This window comes from Solea solea, chromosome 2 (genome assembly GCF_958295425.1).
Source record: "Solea solea chromosome 2, fSolSol10.1, whole genome shotgun sequence".
NCBI lineage: Eukaryota > Metazoa > Chordata > Actinopteri > Pleuronectiformes > Soleidae > Solea > Solea solea.
Window position 1 is genome coordinate 3,818,150 of NC_081135.1, and position 27,183 is coordinate 3,845,332.

The following is a 27,183-nucleotide window of genomic DNA, read 5'->3' on the forward strand; positions in this document are numbered from 1 at the left end:
TTTACATGTGTGAGCTTGTTTGTATGCCTCGTTGCGCGTGTGTGTGTGTGTGTGTGTGTGTGTGTGTGTGTGTGTGTGTGTGTGTGTGTGAGAGAGAGAGAGAGAGTGACTTTGAGGTGCAGTCCTTGGCGCACAGATGCCCCGTCCATTATCCGTTTGTCTTCGTCCGCTCAACCTGCTCTGCCCCAGGCAACTTTCTCCTTTAAAGAGCTGTCCAATGGACACACACACACACACACACGCATGCACACGCATGCACACGCATGCACACAGATGCACACACACACTCTCTCTCTTCCTCGCTCCAAGTTCCAGTGGGGCAGTGTAACTTGGCAAGGAAGTGCTTGGCTAACAGCTTGTAAGAGTAAGGTGACATTTCTCTCAGTGTGTGTGTGTGTGAGTGTGTGTGAGTGTGAGTGTGTGCAAGTTTCCAGATTTGTTTTGATTTGACCGCGAGGTCAAACTTATGGGTTGAGTTTTTAAGTGTCGTGGCGGTTTTTGCGATGACAGGCGCGTCGGCTTCCATCATTCATCCGTTCATCCGTTCATCCATTCATCCGTCTGGCACTGTGCCGTCTGCACTCGAGTAACTGCCTCACAAATGTTAATGTAAAACTCTCGGGAATGGCGATGAGGGTAAAACGGTCCAGGACATCGAATTAAAAGTCCTGTGTGTGTGTGCGTGTGCATGCGTGTGTGTGTGCGTGCGTGTGTGCGTGTGTGCGAGTGTGCGCGTGTGTGTGTGTGTGTGTGTGTGTGTGTGTGTGTGCGCGCGCCGCTATCAAGCAATCAGCAGTACACCTTGAAGACAGAGCAGATAAGGGAGGAGATAGTCTCACCTTGTTTATTTAACACACACATACTCTCTCTCACACACACACACACACACACACACACACATTCCCATGCCCTTTCTTACAAGCTTTTCTCGCTTTTCTTTTTTTTTTTTTATAACTTAAGAGTGACAAAAAGGCTGTTATTTCATGGCTGGTGCGCTGAATAGATTAATTAGGAGAGAGTTCAGCCTCTGGGCTCGTCTTCATCGGCGGGCGATGAAAGGAGGAAGCCGGTTGACTTTGCCATTCATAGAATCCAGGTACCAGTTTACGTCACGACAAAAGTCACCGGCGCCGAGACAAAAGGAGTCGGTGGAGGAGGATTCACGTGACGGCGTGACACGATGTAGTCGCTCACACGTCAATATTTGAACTTCAAAACATCATAAATCATACGTAGGTGTCACTCAACTTCACGTGAAAGGGGAAAAAATGGCATTGTTGCAGTGAAGAAATGAGGAAAAGTTGGGATAATTATAAAAAAAAAGAAAAGCTGTGCTTAGTTATTGCACAATATAGATGTAAACACATATATACATAGCAAAATGTAGTCTGAATACTCAATAGGTCACTTGTGTGTATCTATTAAATTGATGTTTTCCCTCATATTTACATTTTGTGCAAGGAAATTCACGTAAAGATCGACTGAAAACAGCGTATTGTTTTTTTATGAGGTGTGTGTGTGTATGACAATAGTGTGTGTGTGTGTGTGTGGTGATTATGTGAACCATTAGCTGCTAAGTGGACGACAGTGTCTGGCTGTGTGCCCAGTCTGATCCCTCTGGAGGGAATGAGCGCATCTTAAGACGGAGAGAATGTGTGGTTCTGTGTGTGTGTGTGTGTGTGTGTGTGTGTCAGTGAGAGAGACACTGAATGTGTTTCTGGAGATTTGAAAATTACACATCTTTATTACTTTTTATTGGGACAAAATATGCTTTCATTAGTTTTCAAGGACAAGGCTGCGCAGGATTCTGTGTTCACTCTTTGTTTCACGTATGTATGATACTCACAAAGTGTAAAAACTCCCCAAGTACGTAAAAATAAATCATCATCATCTTCATCATGCGCCCATTTGGCCAACGTCACATTTAATAGAAGGGTATTTCATAGAGTAGTTCAGAGAAGACAGAACCAGGTAAATAAATCTTCATTTAAAGACACAGTACGTAACATTCCTGCATGAGGTTCAAGGTTCAAGGTTTTTATTTGCCATTTGTGCTTAAACAGATAGTCCAGGCACATTGGAAATCTTGTGCGGGTTCTACGAGTCAGTTGTAGGAGACAGAAACACAAACTTAAGTATAAATATAAGAGTATAAAAGTAGACCTCAAATTAAAATCTATACAGAGTATAAAAAATATTAAGAAAATGTAGAAGATGTAGAAAAAATAAAAAAACATGACAATGTAAACATGACAATATAAACAATATAAAATGATTGTTCTTACGTTAGACACAACATTTGAATCTATTTTAGCACCTACCTGAGGTTCCAGAATGTGAGTGTCGTGACTGGAGGAGTCACGAGCACAAGAATCAAAGTGAACAACGCCGAACTGCAGATTAGTTAAAAAGACTTAAAAATCCATGAAAACGTGCGTTAATCTCCAACATTTAGCAAAGGTCTTAAATCTCAATATTTAACAGAGGTGTATGGATATAGATATAGATATAGATATATATATGTATGTTTATATATATATATATATATATATATATATATATATATATGTATATATATAAAAAGAGGTGGGACACATTGCAATACATGGTCCACGATACCAATAATATCACGATACGTCGATTCTGTGATAACCAATACATTGCAAGACAATCGAATAGCTAACTTAAGCTAACTTAAGGAAACAAAACATTAACGTGAAAAGTTGAAAGTGCAGCATTTCTCTATTTATTCAAGACCTAGAGAACAAAGTGCATAAAGTCTATGAATTAAACGTGGACGGAGCGTCTCTTAGCGTAGCTTTCACCGCTAACATCCGGCTGTCGACTCCCTCTTCTTCGGCCAGGTAACTCCCACACAAGTTTCGACTACTCTCGATATTTAACCTGGCGTTATCGTATTATCGTATTGCACGAGGAAGGACGGCGAAGTATCGCAGAATCTGTAGTTTCACTCAAACTGTCTCATATATATATATACACTCACTCAGTCACTAAAACATGTGCAGTGAAGCTCAGCAGCTAAAGGAGAGCAGAGGAGTGACCTTGGTCCAGCCTGGGGGGCTTCAGCAGATGGAGAGAGGGGCAGAGGGCTCTGGCACGGCAGTCTGCAACACAAACACACACACACACACACACACACACATACAGAGAAATGCACAAGCTGGCGGGGTGACATTGTGTCTGTGAGTCGGTCTTTCGCTCCGTCACAATAGCTGTGTTTGAGAAGGAGCGTCCCCATGTGGGAATGTCCAACAAGACATCCAGAATCTTTGTGTGTGTGTGTGGACGTTTGGACATCACTCACAGACGCATTCGTCTCGCGGACACTAACATGCGCTCGCATGCAGAAATCTGTTGTTGTTTTCTTGTTTATTTCCTTCACCAGATGCACGTCAGACGCGGGGATAAAAGTAGCCATTTGCAATCGTTTTGGTGACAGAAGAATTCATAAAAGGCCATTTGGTCTCACTAATTTGCAATATTTATGTGGGACAATTTCTTAGGAGCCCAAATGGTGGTGGTGTGTTGGAGGGTGGTGTTGCGGCTACATATGTCCCTCCAGATTGGGACGGCGCATTAAAAAAAACAGCAGCTAACGAGACGAGGAGGAAGGCATCACGGGAGGGACGGGGAGGGAGAGACGGGGGAGGAGGAGGGGAACATTTGTGAGGCTACGACTCTTTGGAAGGGAAGTGCTGCCAGCCCACCTGTCTGCAAGGCTGCCAGCTGTACGACACACACAAATGTGCATATGGACAACGGCGGCGGCGGTGTAGTGGTGATGGTGATGCACACACACACACACACACGTGGAAAAACAAACTTCAACACACATAAACAGGCAAGAACCCGCGAAGAGGAAGTTACATCAAAGGTTGGATTGGAGTTTTGGTTTTCCCGGTTACGGCGTCATGTCTTGCAGCCGGGGATCATTCAACTGAAACAGAGATTTGCTCTTCTGTCCACGTGGAAAGAGGAGGTTTTTAGACGAACCTCCTGATGCTTTTTATTCATTTTTGTTCACAGTCGTCCTTCCAGACGAAAAACAGAGATCTCTTGACAGGGTTTCCATGCGTTGGTGCAGTGGTTAGCGCTCTTGCCTTTGAAGCGAGAAGACCCGTGTTCGTGACCGAACATGAGGCATGTTCTCCCCGTGTGTGTGTGTGTGCGTGGGTTTTCCTCTCGCAGTCCAAAAACATGCAGATTTGTTTATTAGGCAAATAGGACACTCTAAATTAGACCTTAGGTGTGAATGAGAGAGTGGGTGGTTGTTTGTTTCCATGTGGCCCTGTGATGGACTGGCGACCTGTGTGTCACATAGAGCTGTGGTTCCCAACCTTCCCCCCCCGACTGGAACACCTGTCCAGGGCACGCATACAAAAAAGAATAAAGTTAAAAGTTTATATGCAAAACTAAACAGCAGTTTTAGGTTTTTGTCCCTATTCTCACAGTGTATATAGATAAAATAGCCTAAAAAAAAATATATAGTTTTTATTTGGGTGGCGATACTGGCTTCTAATTATCCAGTAGAGTGTCTGATTGGGATGCGCAAATATAATTATATTAACCTCCCCCATGTGATCTCTGGCGCCCCCCTAAGGGGGTCTTGGACCCCAGGTTGGGAACCACTGACATAGGGGATGAAGTCGTAGAAGATGAATGAATGTGGACTATAGGGGAAAAAAATCTTTGTTGACCTAAAAGTGGATAAAACTGGAGCAATAACTGACGTAAATATTGGTTTTACTTAACTTTTGATTTCACTTCATCTTTTGTGAGATTGGCCTTCAACGACTTTTCTGCTTTCAAGAGTCCTTTTCTTTTTCCTTTAGCAGCCATATTGTTTCAGACTCTTTACCGTACGACGGCATGTGGTGTCATATTTCGTGTGTCCTGAATAATGATGCATCATGTGTGGCAGGGACAGTGTCACACAGTTCATCCAAACTCTAAATCCATAAAGCATCGGGTCACGTTACCTTCTTTATAGCCGTGTGTACGTTCGTTGTGCAGCCAGACGGCCTTTTCTGTAACTGCCCCTAAAATCTGGAACAAGTTACCCCCGGAATTTAAATCTGCCTCTACCATTGGACAAATTAAATCGCTTTTTAAAGACCCACCTCTTCTCCTCGGCTTTCAATTTAGGATAAAAATAGTCAGCCCCGGACACTTCTATGTAGTTTTTCTATTGTATTATGTCACTATTTCAAGGTTTTTACTTCTATTGTTATTGAATTTACTGTGTCTTTAACCTTGGTTGTCTTTAAACGTGCTCTAGAAATAAATAAATTGACGGGAATCGAATGGAAATGAATTCAAAAACAAGAGAGGACACACTGTAACGTGGTAAAACGTCAATGTTATAAATAGAGAAAACGGTAACGGGGTGGATTCAAGTATAGAAATGTCGTTAAAAGGCTCGTTGCGGTTTTGCAGTTTATTAGCAGACGTCACTTTTCCTCAGAAACAGTTAAAATACACCAAACATTCAATGTAATGTAACGTCCAGTAGATGTACGACTGGTGACCATGACGCTTTTTTTGGACAGCGTATTTTTTGTCTCGTCCATAGATTAAGACTTACATAGACATATGAACACATTAGTCCTTGACATCTGTGAGTGGCTTTCTTTTGTTCTGACGAAGCGTATTCAAGGCTGCGTTGACTAGTATTAAAAGATCTGAGCCTCCGATGTACTGTATGCGCTTGTGTATCTTGTTCTTAAGATAATTCCTGCTGTACTTTTCAAAGTAAGAGCGCGCACGTGGGGCAGGAGGATGAAGGTCATGCATGCAACATGCATGAAAAGAGGGGAGGGGGGGGGAGGAAGCAGAGAGGCTAGAGACGATTATCTCATTAGAAATAGAAGAGAAAAGACAAAAGGGCCCCGACCTACATGTACACAAACACACACACACACACACAGTGAGTCAGAGTCGGGGACGTATACCAGATGAATAGATGGTAATGAGCGTGAAGTGGAAGTGATTCTCCCTCGTCGTTCCACCTCTTTCCTCCTTTTCTCAGGACTCAGGTGTGCGACACATGGCATCCCGTGTTGTCTCTCTGTCTTACCTGGTTTGTCCCACTTCCGTCCGCACAAATCTGTCTTCTTTCACCCGCACTCCCGCCGCCTGTGAAGACGACGCCGTCGACCACGCGGGCCGCTCGTGTCCACATGAAACAAACAACCCCCCCCCCCCCACGCACAATTTTCAGTCCCTTTTCAATGACGCTCGGAGGATATTTTAGCCTGGCCTTTTCAAAACAAGACTTGCTCTTTTCATCGCGCCTTAGCATTCACACAAGACACAAATGATCACACCCTCGACAATGGCAGCAGCTCAGTGAGCAATCAGAGTTGCCAAGACTGAGAAAGAATAGGTCAGTCGACCGGGACGCGTCATAAAAGCTCCATGATTACCTAGATTTGGGTAAAATAGGGCGTCTGCAAGTTGAAAAGTTGTTTTTTTATACTCTCTTTGTTATTTTCTTACCATATTAGTGTTTTATGTAAGTTTCCATGCATCCATCTCTAGTTTTTTCACACACACACACACGCACACAGAGAGAGAGGCTGTCCAGGGCAGGTCCTGAGGGACGGAGGCACTTGAAGGAGTGATTGCCTAATGAGGGAGAAAATCTGTTTTACTGTGGGACAGGAGGCGCAGGAGCAATCACAACAGACTGTATTTACATTACACATGCACTAATTAAAGATTGTAATTGACATCAACAAGGAAACCTCAGTGCACCCCATTTAATCATTAGACGTTTATTTCCACTCCGCCTCATCGGCGAGGCTCGGGAAATTCCCGGCTTAGAGCTCAGAAAGTGATTTTCTTTTTTTTTTTATTCACAGAATCTGTGGAAATAATAAGAGTCGTGTTTTATTATTATTATTGTTATTATTAGTAACAGTTTAAACCTGAGTCTAATGTTGTGTTAGAGCCACCAAATCGCTTTATACTACTTTATACTGTAGTGTGTGGTTAATAAAGTCAATTAAGTTACAACAGAGGACCATGGGGGCTCAGTAATTTGATTGTAAACAGTAAAATAAGAGTTGAAGACGTGTATTTTTCACATCTAACTCTTTCTCACGAGATTATCAGAATTGTAAACCTTTGTCTTTCTACTTTTAATCATTCAGTTTAATCAGTCATTTCCTAACAACGTGTAGTTTCTCGTGACATCGTCTGACTCGCGGCTCATAATTTAGCAACCGCTCACATTAAAAACTCAACAAAAACGTGCCACTAGATTAATGAGGCAGAATTTACAGATTACAGGCTTTTAAAAGCAAGTCGCGTAAAGAAGGTGGCTCTGCAGACGAGCACAACAGAGAGAGTTATAGGTTAATAAAAAGACAAATACTGATGTTGTGATCTTAATGTTGTCGGCAGATGTGCAGGCAGATGAATCCACCCCATCCCCACACACACACACACACACACAGAGACACACTGTCACAGGTGCAGTTATCCAGGGATTATGTGGCGAGTGTGCTCACTGATAAAGAATCTGTGTTTGAGTTTGGGATCTGTGGAGGATTCGGTGTGTGATCAGTTTCTGGCCTCTGGGAAAAATAGACACAGAGAGACAGAGAGAGAGGGAGAGAAAGAGAGAGAGAGGGAGAGAGAGGGAGGAAGTGGACGTGATGCAGAAAGACTCACATGTGTTGGACGGCGCATCGTTTTTGAATAAACATATTTCTTTGTCACTCGGCGTGCTGCGGATAGACGGCACTGAATGGAACCAGGTTTTTAGTTTTGTCCTGTTTCGCTCAAGTGAAAGATTGACTCACCCAAACGTGTGTGTGTGTGTGTGTGTGTGTGTGTGTGTGTGTGTGTGTGTGTGTGTGTGTGTGTGTGTGTGTGTGTGTGTGTGTGTGTGTGTGTGTGTGTGTGTGAGAGTTGATAAAGGAGGGGAGGGGGGGGAGCTGTGTTTGGGTTTGGGATCAGAGGGGAGAGCAGTGTGTGAACAGCACTCTATAAAACACACAGATAATCAGGTCAACACACACACTTTTAGTGAACTGAACAAAAACAGTACACACACACACACATACAGGAGAGATTTGCATCACATTTTTATTTTAATAACTGCACAAAAATGACTTTAGCACTTTAATATCCTTATTTTGTTTTACTAAGAAAAAAATCTGAACTCACCACATGATAGTTTCTGTGTTTATTCATCGTATAATTTGCTTTTGAATGATTTTTAAAGGAGCTCTAATGTTCCAGCGAGCGCTTGGATGAAAGACTGACTGAACATGTCCCCACCTGCTGGTAGAACAGTGCAACTACACATCGTTTCAACCAACTCAACAGGCACTGCTGATTGATTGGTCAGTATTTGCAATTATTGATCACTGCAGCCGGGTCCATACACTGTCAATCACAGAGGACACTTAAATATATTATGTTCCCAAAGTGATTAAAAAGTCAGAATATGCTTTGTTTTTAAGAGTAAAATTACACAACTCATGAACGCCGCCTTCTTTTACTCTAGAAACAATAACAGTATGATCAATATTCATCAATATGTGTGTTCAAGGTGTTTTTAAGTGAATTTTTAGGTTAATTTATTGTATTAAGAAACCAAATAAAATGAATTCAGCTCCCTTTCATTGGAAATGTTTCTATTTATAGTTAAACTTAAAGTGAAGCTGAACTTTTCTTCTAATCGTAGCAGGTTGTCACTAAAGTGAGGTTTAGAAAACACATTTTAAATGACACATTATACGGAATTAAATAGCTGCCATGACAGTTGCCTTTGTTTGGTTTTTGTCTTCTTTTGCCTCCGTCATGCATTTATTTACGCGTCCAAAAATTCAAATGTAGCAGAATTTTTCATCTCCACACCTGAGCTTCTGCGGAGGTGAATGAGTGATAAAGTCTGTGTGTGTGTGTGTGTGTGTGCGCGTGTGTGAAAACATTTCAATAAAACACAAAAGGAAAGTTAAGAGAATTACTTTGGCAAACGGAACGAAACATGTTACCTGCTCAGATGTGTCAGGCTGTTTCCTGCCTCTGTGTGTGTGTGTCTGTGTGTGTGTGTGTGTGTGTGTCACAGAGACAGATGGATGTGATACTGGCACAGAATCAGAGAAAACGTCAACAAAGAGATCTAAACACACTCTCTCTCTCTCTCACACACACACACACACACACACACACCTCAGCTCTAAAAGGGTTTAGCATTGTCAGTGGTACGAGTGTGTGTGTGTGCGTGTGTGTGTGTGTGGTTACCTGAGCCTCTCTCAGGGTTTTTAGTCGTCCCATCATGTCAAACCTGCAGCTCTGTGATGACAAGTGGCCACAGAGAGACTCCCCTCTGTGCAGCACACACACACACACACACACACACACACACACACACAGCACACTAACACAGCAAACAGTGTGTTTTTGTGTACACACGATAAAGCAAAAAAACACTTTTTAATCCTCGTCACCTCTCTCTACAGCGGCTGGTTTTCGCTCCATGTGGCTAAAACCAGTTGGATTCAGACTTGGTCACATGGTGATAATGATCCTCACGCTCCAAACAACCACGATACTTAATCAGAGGATAAAATGCCGACATGAGGAGGAGGAGCGAGGAGGAGAGAGGGAACAGAAACTTTTTCTTGTTGGTATCTCTGTAAAAAAACGTGTGGAACTCGATGTCTGCACCTCACGACAAATCTTTTATTATAGTATTAATAGTGTCATTATCACATCATTATTCCACTAAATGAGATGCAGCACGTCTAGTTAAATAATAATATTTGATTCTTTCTGTTCCGTTCCCCCTGAACAACAGCTCTATTGTTACATGTTTTCTTTTTTGATAAATATTATTGAAAAAATAATAAATGATCCTCTTCCATGACATATTTTACCAATAATATATCCGTAAACAACAAATTGGTTCTATACGTCAAAAGTTACAAAAGTTACAAAGTTACACTTAATTTCTTTCTGTCTCAGTGTGTGTAACACTCAACATGTTCCCCCTGAACAACAACCCTTTTTTAAGTCCTTTATCGTCCACATAAGTTCTTACTCCGATATAAAAATTACTTCAAATTATCAATAATTCTATAATTCTTCAATGACACGTTTTACAAATAATTCTATTCCTAACCAAATACCATACGTCACAAATGTACACATCTCTGTCTCAGTGTGTGTGTAACGGTCAACACGTTCCCCCTGAAACAGCACAAACTAGGAACAACAACAGACTCCTCTCACAGTAGTTTCAGTGTCGAGGCTGAATCTGAATACATGAAAAAACATAAATATTATATTCGGAGAGACAATTTTAGCAGCTGCGATAGTTCTATCAGGTGAAGGGCAGATTATTTCTCTGAGTAAACAGAAATCAGAGATAAATCAATCTGTGCAGGGGATTTATTTAGTGAATGAAGTGTGTCTGACAGATTAAACCTGGCAAATCTGGCTGGATTTTAAAAAAAAACGTGGGAGACCACAGACACGACGCGCTTCGTAACCGACTCTCTAGAACGCAGGGCCACGCACAGGGAGGATCTCTGTGGGATCTCACGGGAACTCGCGGGATTTAACGTGACTTCAGAATAAAAACATGGAGGCGTCGGTCAGTTAATAGCTGTCGTGTGTGTGTGCGATGAAGTCGTGGCAGAGAAGACAGAATCAACTAAACAAAAGAAAGTACACAACATCTGTTTCCCCGTCAACTTCGCAATCATTGGTTATTCTGGGATTTCTGCTCATCGAACATGTTTCATACTTAGGATTTTAGACGTTAAAATCACGCCTGATTGTCCCCTCACTCACAGAAACCCTGTTTTATACAGTTAAATGTCTCTCTCTGCAGCAATGGCAGCAGCCGTCAATAAACCTTATCAGTCAGGGTATTTTTTTAAATCTCCGTCCTCTCACAACAACACATTTGTGTAAATAATCAGATCTCAGGAGCAGCGGCATATGGACTAATGCAAATGGACTTAATTGTTGCACTGAGTATTAATTTAACACGTGCTCTCACCTCTGCCACCCTCACCTTCTGCTAAGGTCTGCCACATCACACACACACACACACACACACACACACTTACAATTACACACCTCGCACAAAAGCGTCGCACATTTTTTTTTTGCCCCTCCGATTAAAAACAATGTGAAGTTGTGAGCACACAAAAGAGACACATGCAAATGATTCTGCAGCAATTTGCCCAAACAAAGCTGGCACCGGCGTCACGTGAGGCGGCGGCTCGCGGGGGGGGGGTTCAGCTCGTGTCACCCCCCCCCACTGCTTGTGTGTTTGTGCGACGATAATGTGATTTCTAACCTTTTTAACCACGTTTATACCTGACATGTACTGCAAAGACTTCACGTGTCTTTTATTCACTTTTCCTTGTGTCTTTTTATTCAAATAAATAAATAAATAAATAAATAAATAAATACGGCGCCTCGCTCAAGGAGAGATTACATGTACAGACAGATTGAAACTAGTGGACAGAGCGAGGGATGCAGAGATTAGGTTTGACTTGGCAAGAAAGGTGAGAACACTGTGAAAGGCTAAACATGAAAAAGTGAGAGGGAGAAGGTCAGCCAGCAGCTCAAATGGAAGACATTTACAGCTCCAACAAGACCGTATGTGTGTGTCTGTGTGTGTGTGTGCGCGTGTTTGTGTGTGCGGTGTACACACACACACATACAATATAAATACATCTGAGCCAATGTCTTTGCTGGAATAATTGCGCGAGCGAGCACATCTGGTGCACTTTGAGATGCGGTTCTGGCTCAGCGCAGCGATGGTAATGATGGTGTGAGTTTGTGTGTCCACTCCAAAATGCCACTGTGGTGCTTCACAGGGTTTCGCCTCTCGCACTCTCTCATTGTCAAACACACACACACATACACACACAGAAGAAAAAAAAAGCTCTTCATCTGAACAGGAAATGGTTGAATTTGTAAAAACAAAAAGAAAGGCTTTGTTTTTTCTATCAACGTGTTTTTTATGGTTATTGTTTTAGATGTGTGGTCAAAAATGTCTTGGAAAACCAACAAAATGGAAGTTTATGCAGTAGAATTTCATATTATTTATGAGCCTCATAGTTGTGACGCTTACTGTACAAAGTTAAGGGAAAACTATAATAACTTTAGAAGTGCCACATTTTTCTTTAAATATACTAACACATGAATAAAGTTTTCCACTCTTGCTGTAGGTTTATTTAAAAGTGAAATAAATAACTTTAACCATAAGTGAGGAAAACACTGACCTTGTCAGGACCAGTCTTCCTCATGGGGACCAAAACCTGGTTCTAATGAGGCAGTTGAGGGCTCAGATTTGAATTGTGGTTAGGTTGAGGTGAGGGTTAGACATTTTTAATGAATGGAAGTCAGTGTGTGTGTGAGTGTGTGTAAGTGTGTACACTTGTCTTTATATCTGTGTGAGGACATTTTTGTCTGGGCTCCACAACTTTAAAGGGCTTTTTCAGGGTTAAGACCTGCTTTTAAGGTTAAGGTAAGGGGTTACGGAATGCATTATGCCAATGATGTGTCCTCACTAAGGGATTATTCGTGTTGTGGGGACAAAAACAATTAAGTAATGTAAATGATGGCATTTTAAGGTAAAAAACACGTTTGTGTGGTTAATGTAATGTCCTCTGAAGTCATGGAAACCAGACACTGTGTGTGTGTGTGTGTGTGTGTGTGTGTGTGTGTGTGTGTCATGGCCTCATCTGACAAACGTTAATGATATGCAGAAAGACACTTGAGTGGCCACTAAAAAATGTCCAGTTGTCATGGTGACAGAGGCACTCGAACAGCACCTCACACCGAGGGGAAGGTCATTGTAAATACAGCAGAGTCACAGAGAGAGAGTCCCTCTGTCTCTCTGTCTCTGTGTCTCACTGTCGCTCTCTTGGACACGAGACAAAGATGTCCATGCTTGTCCCAAACTTCACCGAGAGCAATGTAAAGAAAATTAAGCCAGAAGAGAGTGACGACACAAACGCACTGTTCTTAAGGAAAAAAGTTGGCCCTCACTTCTCTTCCACTTTCACCCTGAAATTTAAACACACTTTTCCCTTTACAAAGCCTTTAGCGTGTATTTTAAGTTCACAAAAGTCAGTGCATTGTCCCTCCCCATGAGCAGCTTTACTTTCAGCCACTGTCATTAACACTTTAATTTAACCCATGGTTTTCTTCATTTATCACGTATCACACTGTGAAATTTGGAACATTTTTGTAGGAGCACAACTCTGCTTAGAGATGCCAGAAATGTACATTTCCACTATTAGAGACAGAGTGCACAATGTGAAGTAAAATAAACGGCAGAGACTTTAATCTCAGAATTCTGACTTTTTTTCACCAGAACTCTGACTTTAATCTCATAATTCTGAGATTCTGACTTTTTCTTGTCTCATAATTCTAAATTTAATCTGAGAAAAAACTTTTTAATCACAGAATTCTGACTTTTTTAATAACATAATTCTGACTTTTGTAATCACATAATTCTGACTTTTTTAATCTCATCATTCTGATTTTCTTTAATCTCAGAATTCTGATTTTAATCTCAGAATTTTATTTATTATTTTTTCTTTCTTTCAATTTTTTTTACATATGTCCCTAATACTCTTCCGTACTCAATTTTACCACTGCACATTTCATGTGTATGTTTGCAATTTTACGTCATGAATGAGGTTTAAAAAAAATTGGTAATTTAACCAACCTTTAGATTCACATTAGTAACATACCTCGGTTCGTATAGTCATTTTCTGCCAATAATCCCATCTAAACGTTACACACTGGACCTTATAATCACTTGGTGTCACACAATGTGACACCAGTATCTCAAACTCCGGGCCCAGGATGAAAAAAACAAAAAACTGGGATTGGGCTTGAGTCATTTAGCGGCGATGCCAAACGCAGCGCGGCGCAGCCTGCTGGTGCCACCGCGGCGACTCGCTGGCCTCGAGCCGCCGCCTTCACAGCAGAGGAGGCCTGCGAGGCGTCTTAAAGTGCAGTCATTATGCAGCCACTTTGTGTAGGTGTTCTTGCAAGAAATCTTGTCAGGCAGATACCTGCTGTCTAATTAGACACACACACACACACCTGCTCAAGGGGAAAGAGAGTGTGTCTGTGTATGTGTGTGTGTCTGTGTGTGCTAATAATGACCTGAGGCTCAACCTGCTGTTGAGAACAGTAACTTGTGACTCTTGTGTTCGCCGTGTAACATCTGGCTCTGACCGAAGGCTGTGACCATGTGTGAGCAGCCGAATGGGCTGTTGCTCAAAGAGTGTGTGTGCGTGTGTGTGTGTGTGTGTGTGTGTGTGTGTGTGTGTTTGTGCCTGTGTGGGAGTCACTGAGGCGAGCACATGCAAGGACTAAGGCGCGAGGAGTTGATCATCGTCGTGGAAACCTCTGAGGCCTGGAAGCCCCTTCTGTCAGCTGGGCTCGGCGACGCTTCCCCTTCAGCTGCTTTCACTCACTGTCTCACACACACACACACACACACACACACATGGAGGGTCCCTCTGGAGCCACAGATTAAGGTCTGAGTGAGTGTGAGCAGAACAATACCCCAGTGTGTGTTTGTGGAGCCGTGGCTAATTGTGTTCATTTACTGCTCAAGTTGAGACAGCGAGGACAGAGCGTGTGTGTGTGTGTGTGTGTGTGTGGAGGGTAGAGTGAGGAAACAAGGACAGATGAGTGTGTGTGTGTGTGTGTGTGTGTGTGTGAACACGGTGAGGCCATGCAGGTAATCCTCATTATGATGTGAGAGTGTGAGCATTTACGAGAGCGCTAATTCCTCGCCGTACATCTGCCCGTCCTTGCACGCATTACACAGTAAGATGCACTCGCTTAGGTCTTTGGAAACACACACGCACACACACACACGCACACACACACACACACACGCGTGCACGCACACGCACACACGGACATTTGTAAACACATGCTCGCTGGCATTTTGCATGACTTCACAGGAAAGAAACACAAACGCTCCCCTTTTTTTTGACACACAAAGTTCATTTAAATGCTTAAACTCGTGAGTTTGTGTTCATGCATCAGTGGTTGCTGCTTCTTAACGAGACAATCTAATCCCTCTGCAGAGTACAGATTACAGATGAATTGCTCTAATGCAATTCATCAGTTGCTCAAACTTTTTATACCAAGAAGAGAAAATACTGAGTTCTTGAGGTAGACGTTAAAATACAGTGGTGTCAATAATAGATTGAGACTTTTTACAGGAGGCAGATTTATTCCTAATATGATAATTTGCTCCTCCTCTTCCTCACAACTGGTATCTTTATATTAGATTAGGATGGAGCGAGAGATAAGATGATTAAATCCTCAGCTCCACTCTGATCACATACCGTAGAACAGTATTTATAAGTACCAACAGAGGAAGCTCGCGTACCACTGGTGGTACACGTACCACAGTTTGAGAACCATGAGTCTAATTTTTATTTAGTTTTTTTAAAGTGGGAATAAGGTAAAATGTCAGATTAATAGGCAGCTGTGTGTTTATGTGTGTGTGTGTGTGTGAGAGAGAGAGAGAAAAGGGGAAATCAGCACCATGGACAGAGCTTCAAATGTCCTTCAGGAGTGAAGGAAGCTAAAAGTTTGAAGGAAACTTAATGTTTTTATATTTTTTTGCATCATATCATCATAATACTGTTAATTTCTAAAAAAAAATACAAAAAATATATATTAGTCCAACAGTGTTTATTTCATGTCATGTAAAAGTTCCAAAATGTAGAACAAAATGTAAAAAAAAATGTAGAATAATAATGAATTTACTCTGAAACAAACACTAAAAAAAAGTGTATTTACCGTATTAAGGTGTCATTCATTCACGATGTCCATCACAGTCTCATAACTGTCTGTGCTCACATGTCACATTTTCTCATTGTTATTAAGGTTTTTTGGGCCCTCGTTCTGTTGTTCTTTTGCTAATGTCGGTGTTGACTTTGAACATAAACCTCTTTCCTGGTTGTAATTTTTCCTCGCCTTTGACCAAAATAAAAAAAACCGAGTGTTTCACCTTTTCCATGAGGTGCCACAGTGAAGCCGTTTTGTCCTTAAGAACACAACAATAGAGGGCGACTGTCGGCGCAGTAGTCCCAGCGAGCAAAAAAAAAACAGGAAACAGCGGCAAATCAATGACAAATAATGTCATCTTAGAAGGTCATACTTGGACCTTTTGGCTTTTGTCAATAGAAACACACATAATTACAAGCGGCGTAGGGAAATGCACACGAGCCCTTGGACATCTTTTTTATAACATTTTCTAATGATGAAACAACACAACAAACATGACAAACTTGCACACACTTGCACTTTGTGTCTCTTCGCCTCCCTCACATGTAAACTCCGCAGGCTACTAAGCGGCACTAAACCTCCCTGCCTGGCCACACTGTGGTCTCCTCCAAGCAAAGTGTCCCTCTCTCTCTCCTCCCTGCCCGCGGCGAGTGAAGGAGAAAATAAACAAGTAAAGAGACAAACAGCCAGAGCCACTTAGAGCCACTTAAAGCCAAGGCTCCTTCCCACAGCGAAGCACTTCCCTAGGGCTACTGATCTGAGCGCCACGGTGGGAGACGGAAAGGGCTGGAGAGAAAGAGAAGACAGAGAAGTCGGAGGAAGTCGGGGGCATTTATTTTGTTTTATTTTATTGTATTCATTTAAAAAAAAAAAAGGACTTCACTTCAACAAGATGTAAATTAAATCCATAAAATAATCACTCATAGGACAGAAAGAAGATAAACACAAGTATCTTCTGATACATTTATCAGTTTGATACAGATTTTTGGATTCCAATAGCTGATACTAAGTATCATATCAGCTCATTTCAGACCAGAAACATCACCATCACGCTGTGTCTATACGCCACATAGGAGAGTCGGCCTCATGAGGAGTGGCAGTTACATGCGGCGAGGAGACGTCCGCGTGATTCTGGTTTTACTGATGAGTTAAGACACGGAGCTCTTCCTGCTGAGGGCAGATGATGATGGTGTCACACTCACCGGGAATCAGTTACAGACTGTATCTTTACTCACATGGTATATTTCTTATGACACGTTTTCACTGACGAGATCTGGCCAGTGAATTTATTACAATTAGGTCTAAACGTGTAACACATGACACGCAATCCAGTCTCCACTTTTAATTTACTGCTTATAAATTGACTATGGTGTGAACTAAGTGTGAACTCCTAAAATAAAGAGTCAACTTGTGTTTATTTTGCTGCCGCAAAGAGAAAATAGACTGATTTTGGACACAGAGGCAGAGAAATAGCCAGTTTCTTTAAATAAAAGGATGTTTTATTAGGTTCTATAGTCAATGTTGATGTTTATTCTCTCTGTGCTCTCGCTGCACTCAACCTTGTTGCCTCGGCTCGGCCTCCCCCCTGCTTCTTCCCCTCTCCCTCCCATTTTTTTTTGTCCCCCTGACTGTGAACCCAAAGGTCACTTCTCCCCCGAGAGCCCTGTTTACCTGAACCGCTCCCCTCTTTCTGACATTCACCTACTTGGAGATGGAAGGAGGAAAAAAGGGAAGACTTGTTTGAAAGGAGTTTGATTGCCTTACAGCGGCAATGACATTATTACGGAAAACCCAAATGTAACAAGCCATTGTCGTTCTTTGTGTTGTACTGTAGTTGAAATGTTGCATTAGTGCCTTTTTTCTTCTCCTTCCCTTCTCCTCTTTCCTCTTTCGACATAGTGCACCAACTTTTATACAAACTAAAAACAGGTTTAAAGCTGTAGTACGCAACTTTGAAATGTTAAAAAAACAAAAGTAAACGTCGGATACATTCAAACAATCGTCAGTTGACCTCATAAAAGGGAACTACTGCAGACTGGGGATGGACTGAAAACAATCGTTCATACTCCCGCCCCCACGCTGCTGCTGTATACACACAAGCGCTCCCTTGGTCAGGACGGACGCAGCGTACAAACAATGTTGCATCGTTTTAAGTTCATGGCGACAAAACAGAGGCAGAATATTAGCATCGACGACGACAAGAAGTCAATCAGTCAATTGTTTTTAGGTGTAGGCTCTTGGGCTCCCCCTACAGTATTGTCAAGGTACAGTAGGTAGTGTCACGGTAGCGTTGTTTGAGAACGAGGTGACGTCAAGAACACAGCAAAGCTCCAACGCTCTAGATTTAGATGGAAAGCAAACTTTTTACACTTACTAGTCCATCAGAAACAGAACCAGTCAAGAACTGTGAAATATTCTGTGACACCGACCCCAAAACCAGACGTTCCTCAGTGCCACTGCAGGCGATTCAGACCAGACAGAGGTGACATTCATCCCGCACCATCGAGATAATCTTGGAGACATTATTTCGAAGGTCGGAATCCTACATTGTGTTGCTTTAAGAAAAAAGAAAAAAAAAAAAAAAAAATAGTGAGAGAACAAGAGTAACCTCCGTTTCCCTTGAGCTGATCGACTTACCTGTCGGGCCTGAAACTGAAACCGTCTCAAAAAAAAAGGGAAACGCACAACTATCTCGAAGCTGTTGAGTTTGAAACGATCTCGTCCTTGAAGTGCACTCACTTTCACTCGTACTTGAGGAGTTTCATTCTGTCACAGACGTTTCACATTTGCAGGTGACACATTCAGCTCCTTGAAAACTGTCGAAGGACTTTCGCAGGTTTTTAAGAGGGAAAAAGAACAAGTGGCCACTTTAACGTGGATCCATGAGTCTGCACCTGTGTATGTCACTGTCTCAGTGATGAAATGACACTTTAGATGAAAAGCTGTTTGAAATGATCCCGTTTCTCTTTGAAAACACAGCACAGATGTCCGTGTTTTGGGGGGGGGAAGCCTTATCACGATGCCGTTTCCCCCCTTTGATTACCTTTTGAAGCCATTGTAGCCTCACAGGGTGTGTGTGATGTGAGCCCGTGTGCCTCCGCTGTCACTTACACGGCTAACAGTGTGTGTTTATGTTGAGTGTTATGCATGCTGATGGTGACCCAGACCCCCACGGGGGCCTCCCACCCCTCCGGCCCAGCCCTCCTGGGGTGAGGGCAGCAGGATGGGGTCAAACAGACAAATCTACTCCGCTGCTCCATGGAGTCCTGCCCATGGCCATTAGTATCCATTACCAGGAGGCACAGACACGCCACAGCCTGCGGTGCCAGGGTTACACACACACACACACACACACACTCTTTCATGAACAGACTTGAAGAAAAGATTTAATGTCATGCAAAATTTGACATATTTACATATTTATATCCCCCCCAAAAAACATGTAAAACAATCATGAATTGAAATGTGGACGTCCTCACGCGGACAAACACACCTGACAGTGAATCAGGCGTCCAGCCGCTCGCGACAGAGGTGCTTACTTCAAACAGACATTCTCAGGGGGAATGACCTTCTGGGAGTCTGTGGGGTGTGTGTGTGTGTGTGTGTGTGTGTGTGTGTGTGTGGACCTGCCGTGGACCAAGGTTTGAGTTCACCGCAGCGCAGTGTGCGGTTTTCCTGCCAAACAGGTGCGAGCTAAATGGTTATGAATGAGCTGCCGCGTGATCCGCCGCGTTTTTACGGCGAGCGGTCGTCGCTTTAATAGAAACATCAGGAGCAGCAGGCCGACCCATCTGTCTGCGAGAGACATGGTGACATGGTGATGGAGACGGAGGGGGAGAAAAATGTGAAAGAGGGATGAGAAGATTTAGAGAAAGGGGTCAAATGTCAGGAAAAAGTTGGAGGGGAAAAATGTATGTGTGTGTGTGTGTGTGTGTGTGTGTGTGTGTGTGTGTGTGTGTGTGTGTGGCATGTCAGCTGTGGCTGGCTAACAAGCTACAGCTTATTATCTAGAGCATGGCAACTGGCCCATACCTGCGAGGTGTGTGTGTGTGTGTGATTCAGAGCGTGGCAGCTGTGTCATACCTGCGAGCGTCTTCGGGGTGCTCTCCTTGTACGTAATGGAGCAGAGGGGGGAGGGGGGTGGAGAGGTGAAGGACAAAACGGATATCTTCTGTCTCCCCCCCCCCCCCCCCCCCCCGTGTGAGGGCAGGCCAGCGTGGACGCTTTCCCCTCGCTCTCTTCCTTGGAGGACAGAGAGGAGACAGGGTGCCAGAGGACATGCAGTCGCTCACACACACACACACACACACGATACTGCATATGCATGGTTACATATGGACATGTGTGCGTCAATATGTCAAGGACGTTATCACAGACTGAAGCAAACATCACACCAGTCAATGACTGAATTGTATTCATAATAATGTACTCTGAAACATCTGTTTAAAGAGCGCAATATCTGCAAAATCACCACATAAGTGGACAGGAAGTGGCCTGGAAGTGAATTAAGCCTTGTTTAGACTGCGGCCTGAATCCGATTTGTAAGCATATCTGGTCAGAAACTGTTCACATTGCATATTGCAAGTGATCAGATCTGCGTGTGTCCATATCACGCAGAGGTTTCTAGAATTACAGGCTATGATACGGGCTTTTATTCTGAAAGAAACAGGCACTTAACGTCGTAACGCTCGTTGTGTTCCGTCATCCGGCAAAACCAGAACAAATCCAATTTTCTGCCGGTACACGATGGGGAAGACACTTTGAAATCCTGTCTGAGCGGATTCGGAAAAAATCTGAATCAGAATCGCATTAGAAACCAAAAGCAACTCAACTTCATATTATTTAATTATTATTATTAGTTCTGAAGAATCTATATTTGTGGATTACGAAGAAGCGTAACCTTTGACCTGTGCAGAGATGACGTTTTGCTTCTCAATCATATGGAGAAACACGGCCACAGGTACAGACACGCAGCACTTGTCATTGTTCACTTGTGTAGTATACTTGGACTCTTCCTCTCTTCTCTTTCCGTGATTTCTCACTTTTTTCTCTCCTCCCCTCTTCACTCACCGTGACCAGAAGAAGTTCTTCTGCACTGGTGCCCGTCCATCCAACCTTGCAAGCAGAAAACCTGCACACACACACGCACACACACACACACACACACGCACATACAGAAGGACACTTCTCCCACCTACCTACCCACACACACATACACACACACACAGATCCCATCCCCCCACTGCATGCGCGCACAGACACACACACTCACCACCGGCCACACCAGTGGAGGCCTAAGGGCTCAGCCATCTGCTGCCCACCCAGTGCATCTCCCCCCACTGTCGTACCCACCTTCCCAACATATGCAGCCCTTGCCCTGGGTAAGGTGGCCAGGGCACTGGCCTCAGCCTCGGCCAAAAGACAAGGGTGAAGGAGCACATATGTAGCCCAGACGGTGTGTTCGACAGAGAGGGAGAGGAAGGGGAGGGAGGGAGGGAGGAGAGGGGAGAAAAGACACAGAGACAAATTAAGGCTTAGATATCTCTCTCTCTCTCTCTCTCTCCTTGAATCTCTACATACATTTCCCGCTCCGGCTCACCCATATGGCTTGTTTCTTGCATGTTCACACCAGCTCAGTGACCACCAAGGTCACACCCCGCGAAGGGCTACCGAGGCCTGAAGCGAGGCAGCGGAGAACAGAGCGATGTGAGGGAGACACGGAGGGGGACTGAGTAGGGGGGAGGTGATGATGGTGAGTTTGGCATTGTCACTGAGACACCTTCCCTTGGCTTTTTTCATTTTTTTTTTTCATCCATCCTTCACTTCCTGTCTCTGTCACTTCCCTTTGTTAAATCTTGCCTCAGGGCAGCCTTTGCCACAAAAGGCAGGCGAGAGGAGGAAAAAAAACCAGTGCGGCACTTTCATCCTCCCATCATCCCCTCCATCCATCCACCTGACCCCCCCGTCTCTTCCGGATAAGACACGTGTGTGTGTGTGTGTGTGGCGCGTGTGATTTGACAGCAACGGTGGACGTTTTGTTTCAACACTTACATTAATTACATTGACTATTCCACGGTCTTCCATATTTCATGAGTGTTCTTTTGTGCATGCACGCGGCGCTGCCACACTCTGCCATTCTCTTTAGTCTTCCTGTGCCTCTTTACGTGTTCCAGGAAACCTGGCGCTCCTGTCAGTGTCACGTTAGGAGAGAGCGCCAACAGGGAATCGGGCCAGAACCACTGGAACGGTCGCAAAATGCGGTAGCGGGGTTTACAGCAGCAGTGAATTCAGTTTCATTAAAGAATAAGTACAGAGTTAGCCGCCACATAATCAACAATTTCCCTTATTTACCTCCTTTAAAAACATTCCTTACACCTGTATTCTCTTGAATTACCATCAGGGGGCACTCTACTGGTTCCAATGTGAAGTTTGTTTGAATGTAATGCTGCGCATTGGAACTCGGAACTTGGAGTGACGTCATCACCCCGAGTTCATCTTGCTATCGTTAGCATTACCAGTCAGTAGCAATACAAATAGCAGTATATAGGTTCTCAAACTGTGGAACGTGTACCACCAGTGGTACGCGAGCTTCCTCTGGTGGTACTTGGAGGAAAATCTGAAATAGCGTTCATACAGTACATATCTAATGTTGCATCTTAATCTAACTTCACTACGCCAGTGACTAAAGTATAAGTCTATGAGAATCCCATAATCCCATAATTCTGTTGCCCTGGAAGTGCAAACTATTATTACACAAAGGAAAAACACTTTAATGAAAGTGTTTAAAGTTATAATATACAAAAGAGGTACAAAAGAGATGCAAACCAGCTAGCTGACCAGACGTGCACATGCTCTGTAACGCCACATCCTTTCAACCTGGCTTTCAAAATAAGAGCCACTGACTCTTATATCAAACTTTTGCCATAACATTTACTATGTAAGTAAATTTTTATAAAATAAATTCAATGTTTTATTCCTTCTGGGTCACCTGCAGCATTTGGTACATTCCCTTTCCACAAGGAAACTTGTAAAATATTTTTGTTCAGTAATAATGATTCACACTTCCAGGACACCGTACATCATGGTGTTTAGGAGACACATGATAATATATACATACATTTATAAAATAATAAAAAATTAAAGAAAATCCCGGAAAAACAATGGACACAACTGTATTTTTAGCTACATTTAGATTTCATGACCATGTGTGTGTGTGTGTGTGTGTGTTTGTGCGTGTGATGGATCAGTGATTAAATAAATCATGGTAACCTTTCCTGTAACCTTTCCCCCCCCTCCACAGCCCCTGTCTGACCTTACAAGACCCACGCACATTAAAGACTCCTCTGTTCTCCTTCATCTCTCCTCCTCCTCCTCCTCCTCCTCCTCCTCCTCCTCCTCACCCCCCTTTACTTTGTCTTCATCTCTTTTACATAACTTCCTCTCTGCTCCTCCCTCTTTTTCCTTCCTCATTTCAATCATATTATCATTATATTGCCAGGTGGCACAAATTGCGTAATTTGTTATTTAAAATGATTCTAATTGAAAACTCATTTGTGTCTGTGGCAAATTTAAAAAAAAAAATAACATTATTTCTCCGCCTGAGTCAAAGTGAACTTACAGCTGTGTGGATTTTTATCTCAGCTCATTTTATTGTTTTTGTCCCAATATTATTAATATTTTTTTACCTTTTTAGTAGTTTATGCCTCCACCACTTTAGTTTATCATAAGAATCACTTTGCCACTTTGAAATATTTTCTTCAGTATGGCTCTAATACTCCTTTATATGACCATTTCAGATCACACAAGACAGGGAATTTGGTTTTCTTTGTCTAAATTTCTTGTTTTGACAATGTTTAAGACATTATGATGGTTTTTAGTCCCCTCACTAACCAGAATCTTCTGTTATTTCTCTTTGCGTCCACTCCCCCGACACACCTGTGTCTTGTTTCCTAACCTCTGGACTCCAGTGGGCTGAAAAACGGAGCTTCCACTGTTCCCCCCTCTCTTAGCATTAATCTGTGTGTGTGGTTGTCAAATGTGCGCGTGTGATCTTTAAGATCCCCAGGTTCAAATGACTACTCCCACCACGCCTAGTCACTGAACTCACCAAGAGGTCGCTGAGACTCCGCAACCAGTGTGTGTGTGTGTGTGTGTGTGTAAGCCGACTCCCTGATCTCCTGCGCTAATACCCTGAGGACCTTTGGTTCCTTAACTATAGGAGGTCCTAAGTAACCCACACACACACACACATCTTCAGAGGATATCAAAGATTAGACATCAATCATTCTCACCTCTTGAAGTCTTAAAGAACAAGCACCTCATCTGAAAGGTCAGCGCACGCCTGGAGAGCTTCCAGAAATCAATATTCAATGATAAAAGTGATGATGAAAACAAATACCGATAATAACAACACAAGAGAAGATAATAGCGGTCCTAAATCTCATCAAATGGAAGAAGACGGCGTGTGTGTTTTTAGACGATCTTTACACAATTAAAACAGGTAAAATGCAAAATATGAAGCTGGAGTTGTGTCAGGTGTCGGAGGTAAAGAAGAGTCAAGCTCCAGCTCAATCTTTACTCACGAAAACTAGAGGTAAATACAACCTTGTGTTGCTTTATACTGTACGTCTATTCCTCCTCATTTAAGTCGACAACCTCGAGAATCAGAAGAGCCGTTTCTGACCTCTCTGTCTCCCTCTCTGTCTCCCTCTCTCTCTCCCTCTCTGTCTCTCTCTCTACTCAAATAGAATTCATCTATTAATCTGCAGCCAGGAAACCTATTTCACCCACAAATTGAAGATATAATGTTTTGTATATACATATAAAAGAACTGTACTTTGTTGCATTTATGAAGTTTAAGACGTACAAAATGAAAATCACTGACATTTCATAGATTTTTTTTTTTAGGGAAACGTTTGGAAACGCTGTCACTTTGACAGACAAAAAAAATTAATTTCTAGTCTACATTTATTTGACAGCTTTGATTTATTGTGCCTTACATTTATCGTTGGAACTCAGAATTTCTGACTGGGGAAACTTGCAAGTCGTTAACTGTAGTTGTACTGTTTGATTTTTTAACCGTAGACACTCGTTTCTACACTGTTTGTGTTGTGTGTGCACAAAATCCCGTGTGGACACGGACTATTCCATTACAAACTCAACACAATTAAAAAGTACATCAAAAAGAGTGCATTCAAAATATAATAAAAGAACTAGCAGTAAGAATTATTTTGGTCATACCTGTCCTTCGTACGCCTCAAAGTGCGTAAAAAGAAGTGCACATTATTAGCTGTAACTCTTTTAAATAAAAAAATAACAATGTTTGCGCTTGTTTCTCTTTGAAATAAGGTAAACATAAGGTGACACATACGACCCTTTAACAGAATCCAAAAACTAGAAAACAGTCAACTATCAGTGCTATCAAAGCTGTCGGACTCTACTGTAGGAATGTAAAGGAATCTTTGAGGGACCGTGAAAAGTGTTTCTGAGGCTGGGTCACTAAGAAGTTGCCTGTGGGCCGCATGTGGCCCACGGCCCCCCTTTTGAATCGGCTGGATGTAGACTGTTGTTATTAAGTGTTTTTATTGTGTGTGTGTTTCCAACTTCTCAACTGGAACGTGGGGAATTTCTGACTTTCTGACTTCTGGGTTGTGTAGCTTTGGTATCTAGTTACTTTTAGTGTGAAGTTTCTGCACAATGGATGATACCAAGTAGGAGGGGGATGATCCATTGTCTGAGGACAAGTCAGTTGCCATCACAACTGAGTATAAAGACGATCTAGACTCTTTTCGTGTGGCGTTCCAAACTGGTGGAATGACCTGCCGAGCTCTTGAAGCTCTTGAAGATCCAGCTCCTCCAAGAGCATCTTCTGTCCTACCACTATCTCCTTCTGCACTTGGCACTCTCACCCTCCAGTGGAGTTCTTTCCAAGACTACTTCTATGTAGCTTATTCCTCTTTTGTACGTCGCTTTGGATAAAAGATTCTGCTAAATGCTAAAGCAAGAAGGTTCTCAGTTTTCGGTTCTGCGTGGAGTCTGTGTGGGTTTCCTGCGGGTTCTCCGGGTTCTCTGGTCTCCTCCCAATCAAAACAGGCATGAATGTGAGACACATTGGGTCAGGTTGGTCCGTTGTGGTGAAGTTTAATTTCTATAATGAGAATAAAGATCTTTTCTGTTAAACGAGGCAAAAAAGCTTCCCAAAGGGTTTGAATGTCAGATTTTGGTGCAGTGTTCTGAAGTCAAGTTTCTCCAAATTTCTTCACAGCAACAATAACTTTTTTTTTGTCTCCTCCTCACAGGAAGAAGGCACAGACGCAGTCTGTCTGAGGTGAACTTTTTCTTGGCCCTCAGTGCCGAGTAACTGATGGAGATAGGGAGCAGGGAGGCTTATCTCTGAACGCTTGGTGTTGGGATATGTATGATGTCAGACCAGTTCTCGTCATGCTTTCTAGGCTGCGTGCACAGATAAGCTTTTTTGGAATCTGGAGAAGGTAGAGACGTGCGCAGGTAGCAAAGACACAATTGAAATTGGAGCAAGAGAAAGGGGTCCGTGTCTGTTTGTCTGTCCAAGTGTGCGCGTGTGATGTTCTTCTGCGCCGCGCTTACTTCAGCTCACCCAACTCCCCGAGCAGTGACCGGAGCAGCAGCGGAAGCTCCTCATCCAAAGCACTTGGAATCCGCAGACGAGGCGAGGAGGTAAAGAGAGGATGGACGGGAAAGAAAGGGGAGCGATGCGATGGGGGAGAGGGGATGGAGCGCGAAGAAGAGCCGAGGCAGAGACAGACAGGCAGACAGACAGAGCAGCCGCCGCACAGGGAACGGCACAAAACGGAAACGGAGAACTGACGAACGGATGGAACCAAACGAAAGGAGGAGAAGTGTTGGATTGAGGGATGAGAGGGAAGGCGGGGCCACCCAACTCTTCTCCCTCTCCTCCTCTTCCCCCCGTGAGAATGCAGCGTGCACGCGTGTGTGTGTGTGTGTTTTCTTCCTCCTCAGATCTGCTGTGCTTTCATTCACACTCAAAGACAGGACGTAAACATACCTGGCTCAGGGGGGCGTGAAGGAGCTGGCAAAGGTGTGTGTGTGTGTGTGTGTGTGTGTGTGTGTGTGTGTTAGAGAGAGAGAGAGAGACAGATAAAGAAACACTGGCTCACACTCCTGGCAGACAAGATGGGCCTGTCTATCTGAGAATGTCCCACTTAACACTGACTCACACACTTAACCCAAAACTCAACTAAGGCTGAGGCTTTTCACTCACACACTCACACACACACAGCATTTAATATTTCCATATTTCGGTCAAAAAATAAGTAGAATTCAGTCTGCCTTGACCCACCAGTATTTTCTTTT

At 43.1% G+C, this 27,183-nt stretch overlaps 1 long non-coding RNA gene across 1 annotated transcript in view; it reads left to right on the forward strand.

The window, feature by feature from the left end:
• The window catches only part of LOC131440870 (uncharacterized), a 78,872-nt gene extending 51,974 nt beyond the window's left edge, over positions 1-26,898 (forward strand). Inside the window, exon 3 of the long non-coding RNA XR_009231559.1 lies at positions 26,130-26,898. This is a non-coding gene — a long non-coding RNA (uncharacterized LOC131440870). The remainder of the gene's footprint in view (positions 1-26,129) is intronic.
• The last annotated feature ends 285 nt before the right edge of the window (positions 26,899-27,183 follow it).